Raw genomic sequence first — 23,500 nt, 5'->3', positions numbered from 1 at the left:
GGCATTTATTCAAAATGGAACAACTATTCAACCTTAACAAAAAAAGGAACTTTTATCATTTGTGAGAACCTGGATGAACATGGAAGGCATTATGCTAAGAAAGTAGACAATCTCTTCATTCTAAATTCTGTAAGTCTATAAATAGAGCTTACGACTGAATTTCTGGTTGGCACCCATGGTTGTACCTGAGCTCCCTCAGAACTTTTCCCAAAAACCACCATTTAACCAGGTCCACTTCCTGCTGTATTTGTGCAATGGCTCTTGATCCCAGCAAGGTCTAACGTGTATTCCTATTAAATATCTTCTTATTATATTCATCCTTTCATGTCAACCTGTCAAGAGCAGTTTAAAACATGATTCTGTCATCAAAATATTAGCTATAATTTGCTCATAGATTGGATGAGGTTGGCTTTTCTGTTTTTATCAATGTCAGCAATTCTTAACCTTTTTCTCTCCTAGCAACTGAGGATATGATACTCTCCCTTCAATAACACTGGCTGATTACTCAAGGTATTGGGGTGAGGGGATTGAGGAGCAAGACTACCTAAATATTAGGTTGCAAGGCATGCGTAAAGTGAAGCCCATCCCCTTCCTCCCAGACTCGTGCTCATAGTTTTCTGATTAGTTTCTTGGAATGGCTTATTCATGCTATACTAATAATTATGTTGAAAATACAATGGTACATTATGAATCACTTCACTCCTAGTTGGCCTCTGCCTGATCATTTGAAGAATAATCTACTCACCATTTGAAAAGTGTGTGTGTGTGGGGGGGAGGGGTATATATATGTCTCTGTGTGTGTATGTATAGTCACCCATAATTAATCTCCTTGGCTGGTAGGTTATCATGAGACAACTTGTTAAATGCCTTGTTAAGATCTACATATACACCCAGCTTCTGATCCAGAGTTCTTTCATGTGCAAGTCAGAATTCAGAGCATCTGAAGTTCAGTGCTTCTGAAATATAGAATTCAAATACAGAGGATATGCAGACTTGGAAAGAGGCTAGACCTTAACATAGCACTCTGTCACAGCACTGCACCGAGTTCTCTCTCACAACCAAAGCAGTATGTGTAGGAAATTTTGTAACTTCAACATAGTAGCACAGATTTTCACATCAGAGGTATTTCACCTTAGATACACATTTTCTCAAGTCTTTTTCTGGCTTGGTTTATTACCTCTGTTTCTTTTAGTCAGTTATATGTTAGCCTTTTTCATTTCCTCTGAAAAGTCAATAAAAACGTAATTAGAGAAGAGTTCGGGTAGAAAAGGCTATCATCCATTTCATTGTCGGGGTTGCTTAAGAAATGTTTATTTGAGAACCGGGAATTTCTTATTTGCATTGGCCCTGGCTTTGTGTATATATCCACTGCTTAGCAAAATCCTCTTCCTGAGCTGGTGAGCCTCGAGGCCTGGAAATGAAGACCAGTGGCAGACTTGGAACAGGTGGCCTTAACTGCCCCAAATTAACCCTTTCAGGCAGTGGACTTTTTCTCTGCTCTCACCAGGGCAGGCAGCAGTATTTATCAGATGTTCATGTGAAAAACAGGTGTTAGATGATCATCCTATATTTTAAAACATTTCACATATGCTTTTGGAAAAACAGCAACAATAACATCAAACCCAAGAAGGAAGTTTGTTAATCAGATAAATATTTCTGTATTATCTACTGCATTTAAAACAACGACATTTAAAACAGGCTGGGCCTAAACACTGAAGGAAGTTGCAAAGCTGTGGATGATGTGTTTAAGTTTATAAAATGCCCTGGAAGAACTTAAAGTTTAGTTAAGAAAATCATATTTTTAAAAACAGGTGTTTTCTGTTTATGAAGATGACTTATATTTGTTGTGAGAAATTTGGAAATATATAAAAATATAAGAAAGAAAATTTAAATCACCCATATCCCACCACCAATAATCACCATTAACATTTGGCGTAGCTTTTAAAAGAAATATGTCTGTGTTTAAATTTCTTTTTGCAAAGCTGAGATTATATTATACACATTTAAATGTGCCTTTTAACCTACTGTAGTTATAACATTTCCCAAAGCAACTAAATGTTATTTAAGACTATCTTACAAATAGGAAGTATTCCATCATTTGAATGCACAATAATTAAATCTTTTTTTGTGAATTATCTTGATTGAAACCATCAGCTATTACAAATAATACTGAAGTATATATCCTTGTACGTAATATAGAAGTATATATTTCTGTGTACATAAATAAGTATTGATCTAGGAAAATTTTCTAGATGTTGATTTAATGGTCTGAAAATGTAAATGTAATAAAGGGTTTTAAAAAACAGTTGGATGCAGTGACTCATGCCTGTAATCCCAGCACTTTGGGAGGTGGAGGTCGGAAAATCGCTTGAGCCCAGGAGCTAGGATGGTGCCATTGTACTCCAACCTGTGCGACAGAATGAGACACTGTCTTATAAAATAATAATAATAAGAAAAAACTATGCATGGCCAAATTCTGTTCAAAATGCTGTAGGAATTTACACACACACCAAGGATAAGTGGGACACCCATTTGCTTCAATCTTAGACATTGTCATTTGACAATTTGGTAGCTAAAAATAATCTCTTATTTTAAATTTGTGTCTCTTTGCTTCCTAGGGAAGTTGAACATGCTTTCTTATTTATGGATCATCTCTGTTTCTTCTTTTATAAATTGTGTTTTCATGTGTTTAGCCCCTTGTTCTATTGGAGTTTCATTCATAGTTTTCTTAATGATTCTAAAAGGTCTGTATATACTAAGACTATTCTCCTTTATGTGTCACGTATATTGCAAATACTTTACCTGATTTGTCTGTATCTTTAAAGATTTTTTAAGGTGACAGAAGTTTTTAAATTTTTATGTCATCAGAAAACTATCAAAACTATCAAAAAACTATCAAGTTTTTTCTGTGGGATTCCTCTCCCCTTTTATGTTAGCAATAACTTTGCCACAGCAAGATTAGCTGTTTGAATTTACATTTTTATCTTGTTCTGTTATTGTTTCTCATTCTCTCTCAGACATGTAACTCTTTAGTCTATTTGCAATTTAGTGTATGATACATAGAGTAAAATTTGGCTTTGTCTTCATTCCAAGTGATTCACCCAGTTTGCCGTCATCATTCTTAATTTTCCCGGCCAGTCTGAAATAGCATCTTAATCACATGTTAAGTTCTAGCATAGACTTAGGCATGTGTTTTTGTTTTTCTTTTCTGTTCCACTAATCTGCCAGTTTGCTAAAATCATTCTGTTTTATTTTTTGTAGCCAAATAACATATTCTAATACCTGACCTTACGTGCCCATTCTCTTACCATTCTTGCCTTTCAGAATTTCTTGTTTGGTCTTCCGTATGGTCTTGTAAATACACCTTTAAATCATTTTGTTAAAATATCCATCCCTCTTTTTTGAGACAATGTTTCACTCTGTTGCCCAGGCTGGTGTGCAATGGTGCAAATATGGCCCACTGCAGCCTTGACCTTCCAGGTTCAAGCAATTCTCCTGCCTCGGCCTCCTGGGTAGCTCGGACCACAGGTGTATGCCACCATGCCTGCCTAATTTTTTTGTAGAGACAGGGTTTCTCCACGTTGCCCAGGCTGGTCTCAAACTCCTGGGTTCAAGTGATCCAGTCTCCTCAGCTTCCCAAAGTGCTGGTATGACAGGTATGAGCTAATTTGTAATGGCATTGAAACATCATTAATTACATTTTAAATTAACTTGGGAAAAATTGATCTCTTTAAAACTTTGACAGCCTTCCAGATGAAACTGACCAACAGAAGACACACATCTATTTTCGCTTGTGATGCCCCCTTTACTGGGGCATCGCTCATGGCAAAGCAATAGAAAAGTTCAAGCTCACAGGAATTCAGATGACAGAAAGGAAATTCAAAGGACGTGAAATTACAACAAATCTCTGGAGGATGGGCAATAGGAGGAAGCTGGAGCTTGCACTTTGTGTCAAGGACTGCACAGAGAACCCCTAGACTAGGAGAAGGCAGATGTCTCAGAGGGTGGAGTAACAGTGGGGCTGAAAGGAGGGCATTCATTGAAATTCTGTGTGTGGACAGATAATTCCTCAGTCTTTTCCAAAAGTCCACAGGGAGAAAAGCCCAAGGCCAGACATTCATGCCCGAAATAAAATGGGAGGTTCCTTCTTTCTTATATGATTGCATAAATGTCTGGGAAAACCAGTGTGGTCATATGGGTTCTCGAAATGCCTTTTTAAAATTTAAGTTCTGTTTTCCTGAGGTGAATCTTTTCCACAGGTTATCATCTTGATGTCTCTTTTGAGGGTTATAATCTACTTCTTTATTTCAGAATTCTTTCCTTAACGAATATTGGTGTTTGGTCTTCCCAAGAACAGGGTGGGTGAATTCCCTCCATCGGCTTACTCTCAGAATCCCTCTCTCATATCTTCCTTATGAGAGATGGTTGATCTAAATTTATATGATTATCAACTCTTACTTTTTCTAGTAAGGGTTTCTGTTAATGTCTCCTCTACGGCTGCTCTCTGACTAATGTGGGGGAAGGTGTGAAGCAGTTTTTCTTCAGGTTGGCTCTGTTGTCTACCAAATGTCTGGTACAGATGCCAATAATACATTCCTTATGGTTCTGTCATGTAGACAACATCTATGCCCAGGTTACAGTCCTGATTTTGTCATGTTTTGAGGGGAATAGAAACCAGACTGTCAGACATGTGGGTTCATCTCTTCTTACCTGGCAGCGTGAGTGAGATAATCACTTTTTTATTTTTGGATATATGCAAATTATGTGAGAATTTCCGCCTGAGTGGGAAAGGTCACTGTGAGTTAGAATGGTCACAGGAAATCACAGAACAAATTATATCTGAGTGAGGACTTGAAAGATCAATGGGAATCAAATTGAGAGGGTAGATTTTGGAGGAATTTCCAGTCTTGGGCACAAGCACACAGGTACAATACACAAGGTGAATTTGTAATAAAGAGAAGCGCCTTGCTCCTGGGGAGGACTCATATGGGTTATTCATGGTAGATTTGTTTAGAAAGATAGGTATAGACAAGATAATCATGGGGCCTAGGCACCAAAACAGTGAGTTTATCTTCTGTAAATGATTACAAGTAGACCAGCTTGGTGGCTTATATCTGTAATCCCAGCACTTTGGGAGGCTGAGGTGGGTGGATCACCTGAGGTCAGGAGCTCAAGACTAGCCTTGCCAACATGGTAAAACCCTGTCTCTACTAAAAATAGAAAAATTAGCCAGGTTTGGTGGTGTACAGCTATAGTCCCAGCGACTCAGGAGGCTGAGGCAGGAGAATCACTTGAATCTGGGAGTCAGAGGTTGCAGTGAGCAGAGATCATGCCACTGTATTTCAGCCTGGGCAACGGAGCGAGACTCTGTCTCAAAAAAAAAAAAAATTGTAACAATCAGAAATTTCATATGCTGAAAGATGTCTTCGGCAAGGATTGAGGCAACCCCAAAAGGGAAGAATCTGTCTTACCAGTGCTAATGACAGCCAGCACAGAGCACCAGGGAGGCACTGCCTGTGGAAGAGCTGTTCCCTGCACATTATGGTGTCCATGGCCAACTCTGTCAGTAATCATCTAAGCCAGTGCCGCAAACACAGAGAACAAAGCAAAGCAAAGACCTTTTAGACAAAAGACAGAACACTAAAGAGTATGCAACAGATGAAGGAGACTGCTGTGCCCTGGCTCTGAAGAATTTGATCACTGGTTTGGAGAAGTGGATATGGCTTAAAGAACATCCTGGGGCATGTTAGAAGAAGGAGCAGGAAGAACAGCAGATGCAAACATAGATATCTGCTCCAGGGGAGGAAGGAGAGGAAGCCATGGAAGAACATGTGGCTGTGCCAAGGCACGTGATCCAGTGTCACAAGATTTCTAAGATTCCACAGCTAGTTTTGAAGCCAGGAACAACTTCTCAAGGAAGTGATGCAGCAACCTGGCGTCATTAGTTAATCAGGCCCACTTTAGCCCTCAGACTCTGGCTCATGTTCAGTGTAAGTGGAAACATGAGAGCCTTGTACTACTATTTCAATTTGCTTTTTTTTAGTTTATTGAGTCCAATATAAAAGCTGAAATCACAAAGTAAAAATAATAGTCACATTTAAAAGGATCATTTTCGTGTTTCCCTATACTGGAAAACTGACCTTTAGCAAGTGCCCAATTAAAACGAGGGCTTTTCTTTTTCTTTTTTAAAGAAGAATGATTGGCATTCTTCATATCATATACATAATATGTACTTATGGAAAAAAAAAGTTGAATAAAAATTATATAATTTTTATCTTCCCCAAATATTAGCATATCATCATATTCTTTAATTCTTTATGCATATATATGTGTGTATATACATATATAAATATATAGAGATAAGCATATAAAATATAAAAATACATAAACATATGTGAATATATACACATGTACGTTTATACCTATAAACAGTATAAAAATAGGATTCTACTGCCCATTCTATTTGGTAACCTTAAGCAGTGTAAATTCAAAGATATCAAGATTTTATCTCTTTTTTTGCTAAAATAATAAAAACAAACAGAATGTAATTCCTAAAAACCCTTTTCTGCAGAGATTATTGTAGCTATGTGTTAAACTATAGCAGTAATCGGGGGTGAGAGAGGTGAGTGGGTAGGGAGTGGGCTTTACATTTCATCTTTGCTGACTCGGACAGTCTTACAGAAAGCCACACAAGTGTTTCACATGTCCACAGCTATAAGCTGGAAACCATTTGTCATCAGAACCGAGAAAGACGAATGAGATGAACAGAATGGGCCTAATATAGGTACTGCAGGAATTATCCATTCCCGAAAGGGAGAGGGCAGCAAACTCATTGTCACCTTAAGATACAGTCATGCATTGCTTCAGAGAAATGCAACACTAGGTGAGGTTGCTGTGCAAACATCATGGAGTGCACTTGCACACAAACCTAGGTGGTGTAGCCTACTATGCAGGTAGGCTATATGATAAAGCTTATTGCTGTATGGCTACAAACCCATACAGCATGTGACTGTACTGACTACTGTAGGCAATTGCAAACAATGGTAAGTATTTGTGAATCTAAACATAGAAAAAATGCCACATTATAATCTTAAGGAACCACCGTCATATCTGCAGTCTGTTGTTGACCAAGATGTCATTATGCAGCACATGTCTGTTTTTAAAGATCGAATGAGTCACTTAGGAAGGAGCACATGAATCTTTTTTCTTAATTACTCCCCATCAGGGGTTCATTTTCCAATTCATTAGCTGTACTTTGAGCACATTCATTCAACAAGCAGCAGATATGATGCTCTAGGTGCCATTCTGGGTGCTAGTGACAGTGCAACAAAGCAGAAAAACTCCCTGCCCTCTTGGAGCTTACCCTAGTAGAGGGAGGCAAAGCAGAAATAAATACATGGTATGTCAGATGGTAAGGGGAATAACAGGGAAAATAAAGTAGGCAAGGGGATTGGGGCCATCTGTGATAAGGGGTGAGGTTTTAAACATTGGGGGTCAGAAAAGGTCTCCCTGAGAATGTAAGCTTGAGCAAAGACTCAAAGGAATTGAGAGAGAGGGTCGTGTGGCTGACTGGCTAACAACATTTCAGGCAGTGAATAGCAAGTGCAGAGGGCCCAAGGGATGGCGTGCTGGGAGGATTCAAGGGATGTGAGGGAGCATCCAGATCAGAAAGGCTGCCGATGTGTTGGTACCAGAGAGAGAAGAGAGAGAATCAGAGAAGATGAGACTAGCCGAGAACAGGGGAGTCAGTCTGAATAGGGTCTTGAAATCTCCTGAGTGATCTGGGAAAGTGCTGAAAAGATTTTAGACAAGAGGGTACCAGGATCCGAGTTACAGTCACTCTGGGAGCTGTTTGCAGACTGTGGTGCATGTAAACACAGAAGGAGAGACACCGGAAATAGGGAAGTCAAGGCTGGAGATGGCAATCATAATCAAGGAGGGCAGCTGCTGGGGAAGCTGAATCTCCAGAAACAAGAGCAGCACCCATGGAATCCAGTCTCCTTTACCCAGGTGGAAATTCTCCCACACCACCAACCTTGGAGGATGGGGTTTGGACTCTTGGCAGCTGTGCATAACGTGGGCTCTCAGTAAGGCTTGTGGATAAATGGAAGAAGAAAGAGAACAAAAAGGATCATGGTGATGGAGGCTGCTGCTCAGGACAGCGTTGGGCAGGCCCTGGAGGGAGACAGGTTGTGAATACAGGCTTCCTGTCCAGCCAGGAGAACAGCCTGCAGAGCTCCCATCTTGGGGAGAGCAGAGCCCTTGATCCCAAATGGATCCAGGTGTCCATTGTGATCATCTCCCTAACACGCATGCTTCATTCTGTCATCTGGACCCCTGGGGACATCCTCTTGGCTGCTCATTATGGTTTTAGTTCTCTTTAATTCAGCTTCAGAGCTGTAAGGAGAGATATGGTATAATTAATCAGCTCAGCTTTTAGTTTTTGTCCCAGCTGCCAAGGCTACCTTGGTAAAGTTGCCTTTGCAGTTTTTTTTCTATTATTAAATATTGGTTTACTCTTCAATTTTCCCCCTCTTTCCAATGTCTATAGACTATACTTATGTATACCCTTTAGGGTTTGCTGTCTGCTGAAAAGCAAGTACAGATGAGGAAGGAGAGGAAGCAAAGATCAGCTAGGGCATATTGTGGTTGGAAAATATGCCAGCCATGATTAAATTCTAAATTTACTACAGATTCATTGCAGAATCCAAGTCACCTTTCTGTAAAATGGAAAAATAGTATCTTCCAATCTAACACAGAGAGATCCCATAAACACCCAGAGAGCTGCCGCTGCCTTCTTGTTATGAAGGCTTATGTTTTCTACACTATTGGTCATCTACCTCTAAGGGCTTCTGGTGGATCCATAAGGCTATCCAAGAAACCATGATAGACCCCCACTGGGGTGAAATGATGGTCACAACATTTATTTACTGGTTAAGACTGTAACTTCCAGATTGCAACTGACTGCTGGTCTGTGGCATGATTAGCATTTTCTTTTTGAGATAGAGTCTTTCTCTGTTGCCCAGGCTGGAGTGCAGTGGTGTGATCTTGGCTCACTGCAACCTCCACCCCCCAAAGTCAAGCGATTCTCCTGCCTCAGCCTCCCACGTAGCTGGGATTATAAGTGCCCACCACCAGGCATGGCTAACTTTTTGTATTTTTAGTAGAGAGAGGGTTTCACCATGTTGGCCAGGCTGGTCTTCAACTCCTGAACTCTGGTGATCCACCCACCTTGGCCTCCCAAACTGCTGGGATTAGAGGTGTGAGCCACCATACCCCACTGATGATTAATATTTTTATGTGTACTTAAAAAGATCTTTATTAATTTGCTAGGGCTTGTACAACAAAATTCCACAGACTGGGTGGCTTCAACAACAGAAAATTTACTTACTTGCAATTCCAAAGGCTGTAAGTCCAAGATCAAGGAGTCCGCAGGATTGGTTTCTGCTGAAGCCTCTCTCCTTGTCTTGCAGGTGGCTACCTTCTCAGTGTGTCCTTGAAAGGTCTTTATTCTGCATGTACACATGTCTGTGACCAAATCTCCTCTTCTTAAAAGAATACCAATCATATTGGATTAGGGCCCACTCTAAAGAGCTTCTTTTAACTTAACTCTTCAAAGACTGATATGGTTTGGTTATGTGACATCACCCAAATATCATGTTGAATTGTAATTCCCAGTGTTGGAGGTGGGACCTGGTGGGAGGTGATTGGATCACAGGGGTGGTTTCCAATGGTTTAGCACCATCCCCCTAGTGCTATCTTGTGATAGAATTCTCATGAGCTATGTTGTTTGAAAGTGCATGGCGCCTCTCCACTTCTCTCTCTCTTTTTCTTTCTCCTGCTCTGCCATGGGTGGATGTGCCTGCTTTCCCTTCACCTAAGGCCTCCCTAGTCATGCTTTCTGTGCAGCCTGCTGAACTGTGAGTCAATTAAATCTCTTTGCTCCATAAGTTACCCAGTCTCAGGTAGTTCTTTGTAGTGGTGTGACGACAGACTAATACAAAGAGCTGATCTCCAAATACCATTATATTCTGAGGTACTAGAGGTTAGGGCTTCAACATATGAATTTTGGGAGGACACAAGTCAGCCCATGATGAGATCTAATTGTTTATTTGACAAGCACCTGCTGAGCACTTGCCATGAGCTAGGCAGTTAGCCTAGCTGGTCAGGGCACAGTCAAAACCATATTGATTATGTTAATGAGCCACTTTGCATAACCCTCCCCAAGGACAGATAAGAGAGTGTATCCGAAGTGGGGTAATCATTCCATCATTCTTGCTGAAGCAGCCTCAAGTCATTGTGGTAGTTGCACCAGAAGATTATCTTCAGGAATAAGGAAGACATGCTCCAGGTGGGAGGCTGCTGTTAGACACAGCGGGCTAACCCAGGACTATGGGGTCCAGAGATGATGGCTTTCTCTTTGAGCCACTGTAGGGGGGCACACTCCACTGGTGTTGGACCCAGAATAGACTTGGGGAATATGGGTTTATAGGTTTTAAAGTGAAGGGGCCATATTAATATTTTGAAGATGCTAAGTGATGGCATGAGTCAGTGCTTAGAATGACTCAGCCATGGCCATATGACTAGCAAGCAGCTGTTGACCAAGCTATATGGGATAGTGAATGGGGGCAGGGGTGTGAATGTCTGATAGTTGAGGGTAAAAGACAGGACAACCTAGATATTCAGTGGTGGATGAAAGGAATACCCAAACTCCACAGATGCCCAGACACACATCAAAACAACATGAGACGCAGTCATGGGCTTTATTTTAATATACCTTGAACTTTTCATATTTATTATGTGATCTTATCCTCCCAAGAAACTTGTTGAGTAGGTAGGGCAGGTATTATTAATCCCATAAGTTAAATGAGGCAATAAGGCCCAAGTCAGTCAAATGAGTGGCTAAGACTACACACTACATTAAATAAAAAGCTGTTTCCTGACTCCCATTCCTGAGTTCATTCACCTTTCAGCGCTGAGACTGGTTGTGGGATTTGTCAGCAGTGATAAAAGGAGCTCATGCAGTCATTTTAGTCCTTCCACTCGTGGAAGCCACAGAGTGCCTTATAGGCTTTGTGAGAGAAGATATTTTGGCTGGGTCTGAGCGCTGCCCAGCTGCTTGTCATATGTCAAGAGTCATGATGCAGATGATGCAGGGGTGAACCAAAGGTACCCCTTGTCCCTGAATATGCTGAGTGGTCATTAACTAGAATGGTCTTCAAAGGGAAAGTTATGCTTGGGTCATAGCAAGGCAGAAAGAAGCCTTCTTCCCTCTTTCCCTCCCTCCCTCCCTCCCTCTCTTGTCTAGAACTTAAAGACAATGTCAAGCAGCCTACTCTCCATTCTACTCTCCCCTGGGCCACCCTCTTGGTCTTCCTTGGGTCCTAGACTCAAAGTCCCCCCTAAGCAAAAGATGCACTGGCATTTCCAATCTAACTCCAAAGGCCTGAGGCTGCTTCCTCTGGGAAGCCCTTATTAAACCCCCAGACCTGAGGCAGATGTCTATATCCCTTCTGCTCCATAAACCCTAGCACTGTCATAGCACCAGAAGCTTTGATTGGCAATTGCCCATTGGCCTTTCTGGATACCCTATGAGACTGTGCTTCTCATAGGCAGAGGCTAGTCCTTCTGGACCACAAATTTACTCCCAGGGTGACTACAGTAATCCAGGATACTCCCTTGAAAGAATGGAAAGAAGAAACAAAAGAGTGAGGTTTTAAAAGATTTTTACTCCTGCCTCTCCCAAATTCCACTCCAGCTGCAGGTTGTCAGAAGAAAGGAGTAAGGGAGTGCTGATCATTCTTTGCTGAAGCTGGTCTATGATGGCTCCATTATGGCTACAATTCCCAAGAAACTTGGACAGAAAGGGTGGGTAGAGAAAGGCAAACTAGGGCCACCACAAAGATCACTTTCTTGGAAGGAAATGTGGGTGGAAACCAGAGTGATGCTTTCTCTGACCTTGGAGGATACGTGAGGAAATGGAATTCCAGTAGAACTGTGGAAACAGCTATTGATCATGACGGAGGCTAAAAGGGTTGGGTCATGTCTGCCATGGCTCATCTTGGCAGTTGCACTCAGATGTGACCTGCGCTATTCAGAATTTGAGTTTGGACTTTGAGCCATTATAAAAAGACTGGATGAACCAAATATAAACATGCAGAATGCAAATTCCAAGAAACTTTAAAAAAGTGATGATCTTTATTAAAAGCCCAAGACAAATAGTATTTAAAGAGGATGCTGATATACATGGGACTGCTGTCACTTTCTCACTCTAAAATAGAGCCTGTTCCAGCCCATCTCACACATGACTATTTCATAGAACAAGCCGTAAAATATGACTGTAAAGCACTTTGCACACATAAAATGCTACATGGCAAATCCTGACTACTACTTCCCATCATTTAATGTCTGAATATAAATGTCTACCATTTATAATAATTTTATGTGACTTGATGGCTGCCAGCTTTTACCAAACATGGAAGTAGAAACTGGGCTGCATGTGGAAGCCACAGAGTGCCTTATAGGTAAAACTGCCTTGCTGTAATAAATTTTTTGAGTCCTTCATATTTAAAAAAACTGTTTGCCTTTCTGGAAGATTCTGAAGATAGATAAAATGTTTTACTTGCCATTTTCCCCCCAGACCCTATCACAGGATAGGTAATCATTGTAATATGTTCATTGAATGAATTAATGATTGTATGAATTAATGATTCAAGATAAACTAAGGCTGTAAGTTTTTAGGTAGAATGGAAACCATCAGACACTGTCCCTAACCTGGACACATTGCTTTATGACGAAAGTAAGATCATTGGCATTGTTGAGGAACTAGTCCAAGTTATTTCCATGTCATGCATTTCTTCAGAGGTGAGGACTGTCAGGTTTAAATCTTTTCCCCTCCTGCACTATAAAAACTGTTTTTATTGTGCATTCATGATTCAGTTAGCTATTTTCTTGGAAAATGTTAGCACTATTTCATTGTCCTGACTAGGATCCTCTTCGCTTTGCCCCTCCTCTCCCCAAAACAAAACAAACAAAAACACTGCAGTTCATACTCTGGACATCATCAAATCCCTCATCTCTAAAGAGTAAGGGATGGTCCAAATGCCTCGTTAATACTCCATGTTTTTATGAGGACACCTCAGTCTAGTGCCTGCTAATGGAATAGATTCATTTTAAGAAGAAAACGGGTTGGAGAAGGAGCTGCTGGGCAGCTTCAGCCATTTACTACTGTACTTGACAATACAATTCACCTTATGGTCCTTCCTGAATCACAGCCTCCAATATGCTGTGTACCCTTGACAGCTGGGGCACCATTTGCTAAGCTGAGGCAAGATACACATTTTGCAACCACTCTATCTCACCCACTCAAGAAACCATTCACCTTCTGGCTGACCTAGCAACCAAATCATAAGCTCAACAGAGAAACTGGAGGTGGTGTGGAAGCTTAGAGGGGGAAAGAACAAGATTGCTTTATGTAGGGTTATTGTCCAGATTTATTTATGGCCCCTAAGTTAGACCCCCACCACATGCTATTTCCTAAAAAAGAGAGGGCTGCTACTTAGCAGTAGGATGATTTTTAAAAAAAAAGTCTTGACATGATTACATATTCCCCAAATTCAACTTGTAACTGTTTAACAAAACCAGAAGACTGTTCCACAATGGCTGTATGGTCATTGACTACAGTGGCCTGGGGCGTGGGGCAGTACGTGGACACACCACACTGTCCTACTGAGATTACACTCAGGAGCTAGGCATTGCTCTTCATTTGAGTATAAAATAAAGAAGACAAGACTGACATTGTGAAATATTAATATGGAGTTCCAGCCAACAGGTTCATAAAAATTAAGTACTCCTTTTGCCTCCTCTGCAGGGTTTCTCTTTTTGGAATCGAACCAGCTCTTCTTGTCATTATCCGATCGATAGGGCCAATGGCAATCCTAGGCACTTGAAAATGACGTTCATGTGCTCTCCAGCAGCTGCCATCCACCTCTCCCTTTCCCTTAATTTCTGCTGACATACATGTTTGCTCCCACAAAAGGCTTAGATTTGTAGGACAAGAGCTTTGGGATTGTGTCCATTTGGCCTAACTTTGGGGCTGTGGTGACATTTTAATGAGATTTGGCCATTGTGAATCTTACATTGATAGGACTAAAGCAAAACATGATTCACCGAACATTGACTGGCTCCGTCTGTGCTGGGAAATGCAGGTACAGAGTGGAGCGTTAAAGACTGCAGCTCTCCGATGTGTGTATATTGGAAAACAGTGTGCAGAAAAGAATAGTTATAATAGTAAGCTATACCAGTAAGTAGACAAGAAAGGAGGATGTTGATGGAGGAAGGAGGTACATGAAGGAGATACTAGGTTTCCCCTCTTTATCACTTCTCTCCTTCTCCATGCAGAGCAAGAGGCATCCTGTGGCTTGGCTCCTTAGATGTACTTCTGTATGCTCCCCTACACTGCAGAGACATCCAAATGCCTTCAGCTGATTAAAGTCAATTGGTAAGTTTGAGGCCAGGTGTGGTGGCTCATGCCTCTAATCCCAGCATTTTGGGAGGCAGAGGCCTGAGGATCACTTGAGGCCAGGAGTTTGAGACCAGCTTGGGTGACATAGTGAAACCCCATCTCTGCGAAAAATAAACAAACTAGCTTGGCATGGTGGTGTGTGCCTGTGATCCCAGCTACTTGGGAGGTTGAAATGGGATGATCGCTTGAGCCCAGGAGGTTGAGGCTGCAGTGTGCCATGATCATATTGCTGCACTCCGTCCTGGGTGTCAGAGTGAGACCTCATCTCTTAAAAAAAAAAATTAAAAATTTAGAGAAACAGGTAAGTTTGGGGTGTCAGGTTGTTAGCACCTCACATGGTCCCATAATTGACAAAGATGACTTGTGAGCTGCAGAGTCCAGCATGAGGCCCTTCTTGTGAAACTTGGTCAGCCACAGGCTCTCCCAGTAGGATGTGCTAAAGCCCCTCTCCACCCTGTCCCTGCCCTCCCAGACAATGAGAGCACTGCTGGGCCATATGCAAGAAGCCCAGAGTGGTAAGATCTGACATCATGTGCTGCCCTGGGCACCAAGTGGGGGCCCTGGTGGTGTGCCCATCAGATCGGAGTCTTTCTTCAGCCTGTTTGATTGGGTTTCTCCTCCAATTCCAACTTTACACTCTATTCATTTCTCCAGTGAGCTTGAAGGTCTGTTTTGCACCCTGGGCAATTAGATAGAGACTGACAACCAGCCTGGCCCCGCCCTGCCTGCCCTGTCCTTCTGGGGGAACACACCCTGAGACGACCGAGACTCAGGGTGTTTATCTCCACTTTGATGCTATTTCTACTTCGTCCTGCGCCTCTAATGACCAAAAAGGTCAAGTAGACAGAGTCATACCTGATCCAACCTCACGAGAAAAAGACTTAATTCTGCTTCAAATGTCTTGAGAACACGTGTCAACTATTTGAGATCCTTAGAAGACAATCTAAATGCAGTATGGAATATATCATGGTGATCAAGTTAATCTTCCTAATTTCTTTTCTCCATATGTCAGCAGTTAATAACAGGATTACAAGTAAGGAAGACACTTGAAGGTTTTTAAGAGGACAATGTGTGTTCAGACATGGCCTCTCAGCTGTGGCAGGGGAGAAGTGTTAGGTGGAGGATGAAGGACAAGGCTTGGGAAGGTACAGATGGAGACAGAGGGTCCTGAAACACACAACATGAAGGCAGGCTGTTCCACTCCCTTTCACCCCTTCCCTGCTGGGGCACAGCTTCACAGGGCAGGGCCTTCTATTGCTTGCTACACTGCAATTCTGATGCCAACCACCAGGGTTGGTACAAACTTTCCTGCATGAGAGCCCAGTCACCCAAAAAACTCCCAACCCTTCAGACCCCAGCCACAAGCCCTGGGGTTTCCAGGTCACCCACAGATAACTGAAATACAGGCCACATGATTGATCTCATCTGCAGCCTTCCCCACTCCCCGAACCCTCTAAACATATGGTTGGTGTTTCTGGCCTGGATAGCCCCCATCCTGAAACTGTCAAGAGCATAGTCACCTCACCTCATCAGCATGAACTTGGGCATGGTCTCAGGGGTTCACCATGAGTATCAGAGACCCTCCTATCACTCAGAACATTCCAAGGGTTTAGAAGTTCCCACCCAGGAACCTAGGCAAAGACCAGCCACATTCTTCATTGCAGAACATCTGCCTTTCTGCTCTCTGCAAAGCCAGATGGGCTGCGAAGCAATCAGCCTCAACCAGCTTACAAATGGGCTTCCTTTCACAAAACTGGAATTAAGACTTAAAAACAGAGGCCAAGTCACATTTTGTATTACAAACTTGCTTTACTATGGGACTTCTTTTAGCTCAAACTCCCCAAGGCATTTAAAATCTAGTAATAACTGCACTGCATTCGCGTGCTTGCCGGGAGACCGTTCTGCCCATGGAGAGCACAGTTCCAGTCCCAGACTGCGGTTTCTTGGCAGGGGGACCTCGGGGGGTGCCCTAGGGTATGTGGACCTGGGAAAGTATTTTTACAGGGCCACATGTCTATACAGAAATTTGAGCTATCTTAAAATCATGGTGTCAGCACCATTCCAGTGCCTCACACAATCCCATGAAAGGATATTCTGTCGTCCACCAGGCATGACCTACTTGGTGGGACACCCTCTTGGATCTAGGCCCAACTCAGGACTCTGGTATAACCCCTTAGGTGTGGGTCTTTAAGCTCCTTGGGTAGCTGGTCACACTGGTGAAATGGGGTAAATAGACCCCCAAGGGTCCCATTGCCCCTCAGGGATGAGAGGGCCTTAAGTCCCTTGAGTTTGCCAGGGTCTCAGGATGTTGCTGGACATTGGACCAATTCCTTAATCTCTGTGTGTCTGCTTCCTCATCTGTGGAATGGAGGTTACAATAGCGCTGACTCCTTAGGGTTAACGGAAGGACAGAACCAAAGTACAGCCTGGCGTGTAATAAGTGCTTTTTAGGTATTAATTCTGTTTGTGTGTGTGTTTTTAATTAAATGTTAATCTTTAATCCACCCAACTCTTTAAATATCTTCCTATTTGAATTCACATTTCATTGATGAGGAAATTGGGATTTTTAGAAAATTAATTTGTCCAAGGTCACACATATTTGCTAAGTGTCTGAGTCAGAGTTTGAGCCCCGTTGAGCCTGACTCTAACACCTGATTATTTTGCTATATGCCCCACTATCTTCCAGTCACTCAAAAGTCAGATTTATGTTATCTTTAAAAAATCATGGATAAGGCATGCAAAGGTACATTTGTGTGGCCTGAGATCAGAGTGGGGGCATTCTTTCTGGAGTGCAAGCTGCAGGTAACTGTGGCTGCTGGAGGACCTTCTAGAAGCAGGAGCTGCATGGAGAGTGGAGCCTGTAATGCAAGCTTATTAGCAAGCATGTAAACACCAAGAGAGTGACCCTACAATTATTTCTCAACCTAGCACCCAGTGCTATGACTTGCCTTCCTTTAGGGACTAACAGAACTTCATCCAACCTTCCCTGTAGGCTCTGCCAAACACTGGAGGTTCCTCTGTTCCTGCAATCCCCTGGGGGATGTTTGAACATCGTGTTCTTGAGCCTGGGCTTTGGGAGGGTGGCATTTACAAAGGATCTCCCAGTCAAGCCTCGGTATGGGGAGGAATCACTTAGCAGCCTGCCTATGAACAGAATTGAAAAAGGAATAAACAGATAATTCCAGGAGCAGCCTGAAGGCAGTTTCAGCAGGAGAAGGGCACATTAAGATATAGCAGAGAACAACAGTTAGACGAATCCACAAAAGTGAAAGAAGTCAATGAAGGTGGGAAGAACCCATCAGGCTTGGGCCCTTGGGCAAAGCTAAGAATATCTGTGCCAGGTACAAATTCCAAGACTTATACTTAGAGATTTGGAGCTGAAAGGCTAAGGAGAAAGGCAGGGTAAAGAAGTCACTCCTACAGCAACCAGGAGCAAGTTATCCAACAGGGATCCTCCCCGTTAGAACTATTCCAGTTATACTAATGTCTAGGACATTGCCAGTGAGTTCAGAAATTTAGCAGCCAAGGAAATATGGCTCTAGAAAACTGATGTTCTAGATCATTGAAGCACCTCAGTTGTGATTCTGACATAGGTAGGAAGGGATGAGAACGACATATTTTTGTGACTTTGTGGATCCGTGCAGAGGAAAACAGTTTCAAATGATTCCACAAAGCAAAATGATTCCTCTGCTGAAAACCGAATGTGAGAATAACAATTAAAATCCACCTATTCACACCTTCAGGCGATTGAGCTCAGATTCATTGAGAGTTCCTCCATGTCAGGATAAGTATAATTTGGCATTTTTATCTTTGATTCGGAGGTGGTCATAAAGACCTTTTCGAAGTGGTAGGAAATGAGGCCGATGAGAGCAACTGTGAATGGGAAATGTCAGGACACTGGAGGCAGTGCAAATGAAACAGAATTGAGCCAAGAGCTGCAGCAGGTAATTTCAAAAGGCTGAGGTCATCCAGTCTCCCTCCATGGGGGTGTGAGTGTTTCAGCAACCAGAGACTTTGCAGCTCACAATTCTGGGGAACTAGTCAAGGTCATGTGGGCTGACTGGAGGTGAAGGAGACTGATCACTAAATCTCCTTGCTGATGAGTAGCTGGATCTGAGAATGCAATCCAGCCGTGGATTCTGGAAGGTTTCCATGACTCTCTTCACTCAAAATTGGGTGCCAGCTATGTCATTGAGATTTGTCTTCATGGTTCTTTGCCCTTTCTCTTTCAACTCCGAATGGGACCTGCTTCTACCCCCAAACACTGGGCTTTCTCACCATGCAAGGCCTCCATTCATGGAGTTGACAGAGAAGGCAAATAATTTATGCTCAAGGTTTGGTGGTTTTAAAGCATTGCTTTCCTATCCCCAGAAATATCTTTGTTGCTGCTGTTTTTTTTTGTTAGTAATAATAATTAGGTACAAAAGACAATGAATGTATCAGGAGGTGATGTGAGGGAGCCTTCCCTCTTTCTGTAACCTCCACTGAGTTCTGGGGCTAATCACTCTGGGTTGGAAAGCAGGAAGCTCAGCTTTAGCCTCTGCCATTTAGGACGTCGCGTGGTCTTTAATAAGTCATGTCACCTCTCTAGGGACTCATTTTCTCATCTTAAATGAGGAGGAAAGGATGATTTCTAGAAATCTGCTTCAAAAATCTTCTAAATTCTGTGAGCTCCCTGTGAGTGAAAGCCAGGCCTATTAGCATGTCTTGGGTCTAACTCCACAGAACAGTCCAGGGGGTGTGCAGAGTCTTTGTCAATGTCCATTATGTCTGCAACCCCTTCTCCCTGAGAATGAGACAGGAAAGCCAATGGGAAACATTACAAGCCCACCACACTGGCCTGGATTGCATGAGACTGTGGCAAGAAGCGAGGGGAAGAGGGTGTAGACTTCTAAGTCCAAAGAGAAACTCCTCTAATCCCTGGTTTGCTCTGGAATGCCAGCTGTGGAGAAACAGCCACAGACATCATGGTCATTGATGTGAGCAAACTTTTGCCTTCTCTACTTATTGAGATGAAGGCAACAGGAAAGGAATGGCCACGCACCCTGGGACATAGCCCAGCTCCACATGGGCCCAGTGGAATATTTGCTGGCCTTTTTGGAAGTTAAAGAGAAAAGATTATGAAAATAAATACTGTTTTAAAATTTTTCTTTGAAACAAAGCCCACTCCTCTCCCCAACACTTGTTTTTTTTTTAACAGCTCTGGTGACCACAGATTCCATACCAGGAGTCACTCTGCTCAAGAAGTCCTTTTCCTGATCCGTTTAGCCTTTTCATAACAGTCTACGGTGAAAAGTCTTGTCAGCTGCTGTTTGCATTGTAGGTGGGGACAGGTGAGTTGACATGGAATTGTTTGTGCTTCTTTTGTGCAAACGATGAATAACAGTTGCCTTCAGATGAACTTAACAGGTCAAGTAATTCTACTTTAACAAAATGTAAGGCTTCCTTATTGAAACAGAGGTGAAGACCCAGGGTCACCTTGAGCTAAGGAGGAGAGAGGCCTAAGTTGGTTTTACTGGCAACCAAGAAACCATCTTTCTTCCTTCACTGAGCTCAAAGCACTTGTTTTTGCCTACTAATTAATTTCTAGGAAGTGATGTGAACCTGTGGTCCTGCCTTCTACATATAAGGCTTCTGATACAAGGCAGCTTCAGTAATCACTGCCTGGCTTTTCCAGTTGAAAAAGGCCCATCTCAAAATTAGTTATGGGGTGCCCCTCGAGGCATCCATGAGAGATCCAGGCAGAGTCTCCGAGGAGAGTGTTTGATCTAATCTCAGGACAGGGGAATGGCCTTATTTTGTGATATTGTGCGTTGTTCCCGTGATGGGTCATCTCTTCTTCTCTGCTGATTTATTTCTGCTCTTGGTGAAGTCCTCCAGTATGTGGCCCTTCCGGGAGGACCTTCCTGTTTGGCACACACAACCAGTGAGCTGTGAAGCACTTGCAGAGCTCAAAATAGAAAGTCTGCAAGCACGCTGCTCCCCAGGGCCTAGTCTGTGCCGGCTTGTTCAGATGACAGGGGAGTGGGGCTAGGAGGGCCAGCTCCTCCGAGAAGGCCAGGTGCCTCTCCGGGGTGGGCCTCAGCACAGAGGGAATATGACTGCAAAGTCACTACCCTCAGGGTTCTAGAAATCATTTCAGATTTCTGCCAATTGCAACATTGTCACTAAGCCCTGGATTCCCACCCCAACCTAATATGAAGAAAAAGCTGATTGCTTTCTAAGATTAAACGATCTAAACACACAAGTTTTAGGATTTCTGAGGGCATGAAAGGTACTTGGCTATTCTCAACATCAGACAGAGCTATTAAGAAGAAAGAAGGGGAAGAGCTCTGAACAAACAAAAGCCTTTTCCTGCTCTGCTAATCCACCTTGAGATATGATGACTCATGTTGGGTTGCCTTGGTAACCATGACATCAGGAGAGGGAGAGTGTGTGTGTGTGTGTGTGGGCGGGGGGGGGGAATCCTTCACACCTCCATCCTGTGCCTCACCCTGTGAGTGCTGTGAGCTGACCCTGCATGCATAGACATCACTCTTTTGCACCTGGAATCATTTTGCTGTTGCAGGGCCTGACCACCAGCGGCTTGTCATTGATCATTTTCTTGGGGTGAGCAGGTTTGATGGACAGGGTGTGTGTAAGTGGCCCAAGGCACCCAGAGTATGATCAGAGGCTCTGCTAGCCTCCTTCGCCATCCCCTCCCCAGCTTTCCTGATGGGGTCTGTGGTTTGTCCTCATCAAATGAAGATGGCAGCAGCTCCAGGGTGGTTTTAGTTTTGGGGAAGTCTGGTCTGTCCTCTCAGGCTGTGAGTCTGGCCCTGTGTAATGACAACCAGGTGGGCACATTGAATCAGAATTAGGAGAGGCATCACCAGCTGGGGAAGGGAGTGTAGACTGTGTGGGTCCCTGGCCTGCCTTTTTTTTTTTATCTCTGAGTCCACAGAGAAACTCCTCTAATCCCTGGTTTGCTCTGGAATGCCAGCTGCAGAGAAACAGCCACAACAGTCACTTGTTAAGAGAGGCCCTTTCTTTGAAGCGGAATTTGCAGCCATGGCTAAGCATTCAGGTGAAATCACATTACAGCAAATCCTTTCAGGCCAAAGTGCCTCTACAGAGTTTTTTATAGCCTGGGAAGACTTTGGGATTCAGCGAATCCTGTGATGAATGATCCTGTGCAGTGACCATTTTATGTGGTTCTAGTCCAGTAACTGTTACCATACTGTGAAAAGCTCTGTAAAATGAGATCTGTCTGAGGATAACTTGTATCCAAGAAGAAGTGGTGGTGTTAAGAGGCACCATGGAGCAGTTAAAAAATTGACCAGTTACAAGTGATGTGACCTTAGGCAAGTCTCTGTAACTTTATGACCTCAGTTTATTTATTTTTAATAAGTTTATTTATTTTTAATGATGAGGCTAGTAGCACCATTCAGGGTCTTGGTGAGAATTCAGGGAGACAGTGTGGGAAAGTGCTTCACGATCTGGGATGGGACATTCCAACAGAGGCAATTACCGTGACTTCAGATGAGATTTGAATCCCAGCCAATATAAATACATCAAAACGCTGGACACTGACATTGTCTTGTCATGAGAATTGTAATGTCTTCCATTATTCCATTAATACTATCAAAAGAAAATTTGGAATTTTTTCTAGCTTTATTGAGGTATGATTGACAAATAAAAATGGTATGTATCTAATGTACAGAGTAGTGATTTGAGATATATATGTATAGTGGAATTATCACTATAATCAAGTTAATTAACATTAATCTCAGTTACTCTTTAAAATTTTTTTGCAGTGAGAATACTTAAGATCTACTCTCTTAGCAAATTTCAAGCATACAATGCATTATTATTAACTGTAGTCACTATGCTGTACCTTAGTTCTCCAGAATGTATTCATCTTATAACTGAAAGTTTGTATCTGTTGATCAGTATCTCATTTCCCCCACTTAAAATTTGGAATTTTATTTATTTATTTATTTTTGAGATGGAGTTTCACTCTGTTGCTCAGGTTGGAGTGCAGTGGCGCAATCTCAGCTCACTGCAACCTCTGCCTCTAGGGTTCAAGCAGTTCTCCTGCCTCAGCCTCCCAAGCAGCTGGGATTACAGGCATGTGCCATCATGCCCGGCTGATTTTTGTATTTTTTGGTAGAGATGGGGTTTCATCATATTGGTCGGGCTGGCCTTGAACTCCTGAACTCAGGTGATCCACCCACCTTGGCCTCCCAAAGTGCTAGGATTACAGGTGTGAGCCACCATGCCCAGCCCCAAATGTGGAATTTTAAATAAGAATCTCTCACATTATACTTAAGGTATGTGCTTTCTAGATCCCATGCTGTTGTCTAACCAGGAGCATGAAGTCATAAGCTGGGCGGGGTTGGGGAGGGAGAGGTAGGGATGCACTTCCTGACACCTCCTGCAAGCTGTTGTTACGAAGGCAGCAGAGTAGAAAGGTGAAATGCAAGGACCTGAAAATCAGACACACCTGGGTTCCTGGTGAGCTTTGCTACTTCCTGGTCTCTGATAGCAGGCATGTCACTTAACCTGGTCAATCTTCAGTTTCATCTTTTGTAAATGAGCCATAATAATGACTCAGAGTTTCTTGTGACATTTAAATAAGCCAATGCATGTAAATGCTTAATCCACCGACTGGTACACTGTAAGTGCTCAAAAATGTTGGTTATTAATAATTTCTCTAATAAGTTGATGTTTCTTCATCACTGAATGTTTCTTTTAAACACAGAACTTTAAAAAAAATCACATCCCTGAGTTCATTTTGCTGAAGGTTGAAAATATTAGAGCACACCCATATCTGTCACCATTTCCACTGATGACTTCAAAGGTGCAGTGCTTAGCACACATGCCATAATGCAAAAGCGCCTGGCACAGTGCCCAGTATGGCACATGGGGAGTGTTCTGGAAACTTACAAGAATAGGTTGAGGACATGTAAGAATCTGCAATGCCAGGCTCAGGAA

The 23,500-nt window shown here is 42.7% G+C and overlaps 1 long non-coding RNA gene across 8 annotated transcripts in view; it reads left to right on the top strand.

Annotated features, from left to right (window-relative positions):
- LOC118146779 (uncharacterized) overlaps nt 1–23,500 on the top strand; it is a 358,558-nt gene that overhangs the window by 318,969 nt on the left and 16,089 nt on the right. For 6 of the 8 annotated variants that reach the window (XR_008475922.2, XR_013525593.1, XR_013525591.1 and 3 more), the window contains 2 exons: nt 14,401–14,500; nt 19,725–20,962. This is a non-coding gene — a long non-coding RNA (uncharacterized LOC118146779). Of the gene's footprint in view, nt 1–14,400; nt 14,501–18,345; nt 18,574–19,724; nt 20,963–23,500 lie in introns of those variants that run through there. The other 2 variants (XR_008475923.2, XR_013525594.1) reach the window with 2 other exon arrangements.

The sequence above is a fragment of the Callithrix jacchus genome, chromosome 13, assembly GCF_049354715.1.
Source record: "Callithrix jacchus isolate 240 chromosome 13, calJac240_pri, whole genome shotgun sequence".
Classification (NCBI taxonomy): Eukaryota; Metazoa; Chordata; class Mammalia; order Primates; family Cebidae; genus Callithrix; species Callithrix jacchus.
This window is presented reverse-complemented; position numbering and strand designations above follow the sequence as displayed.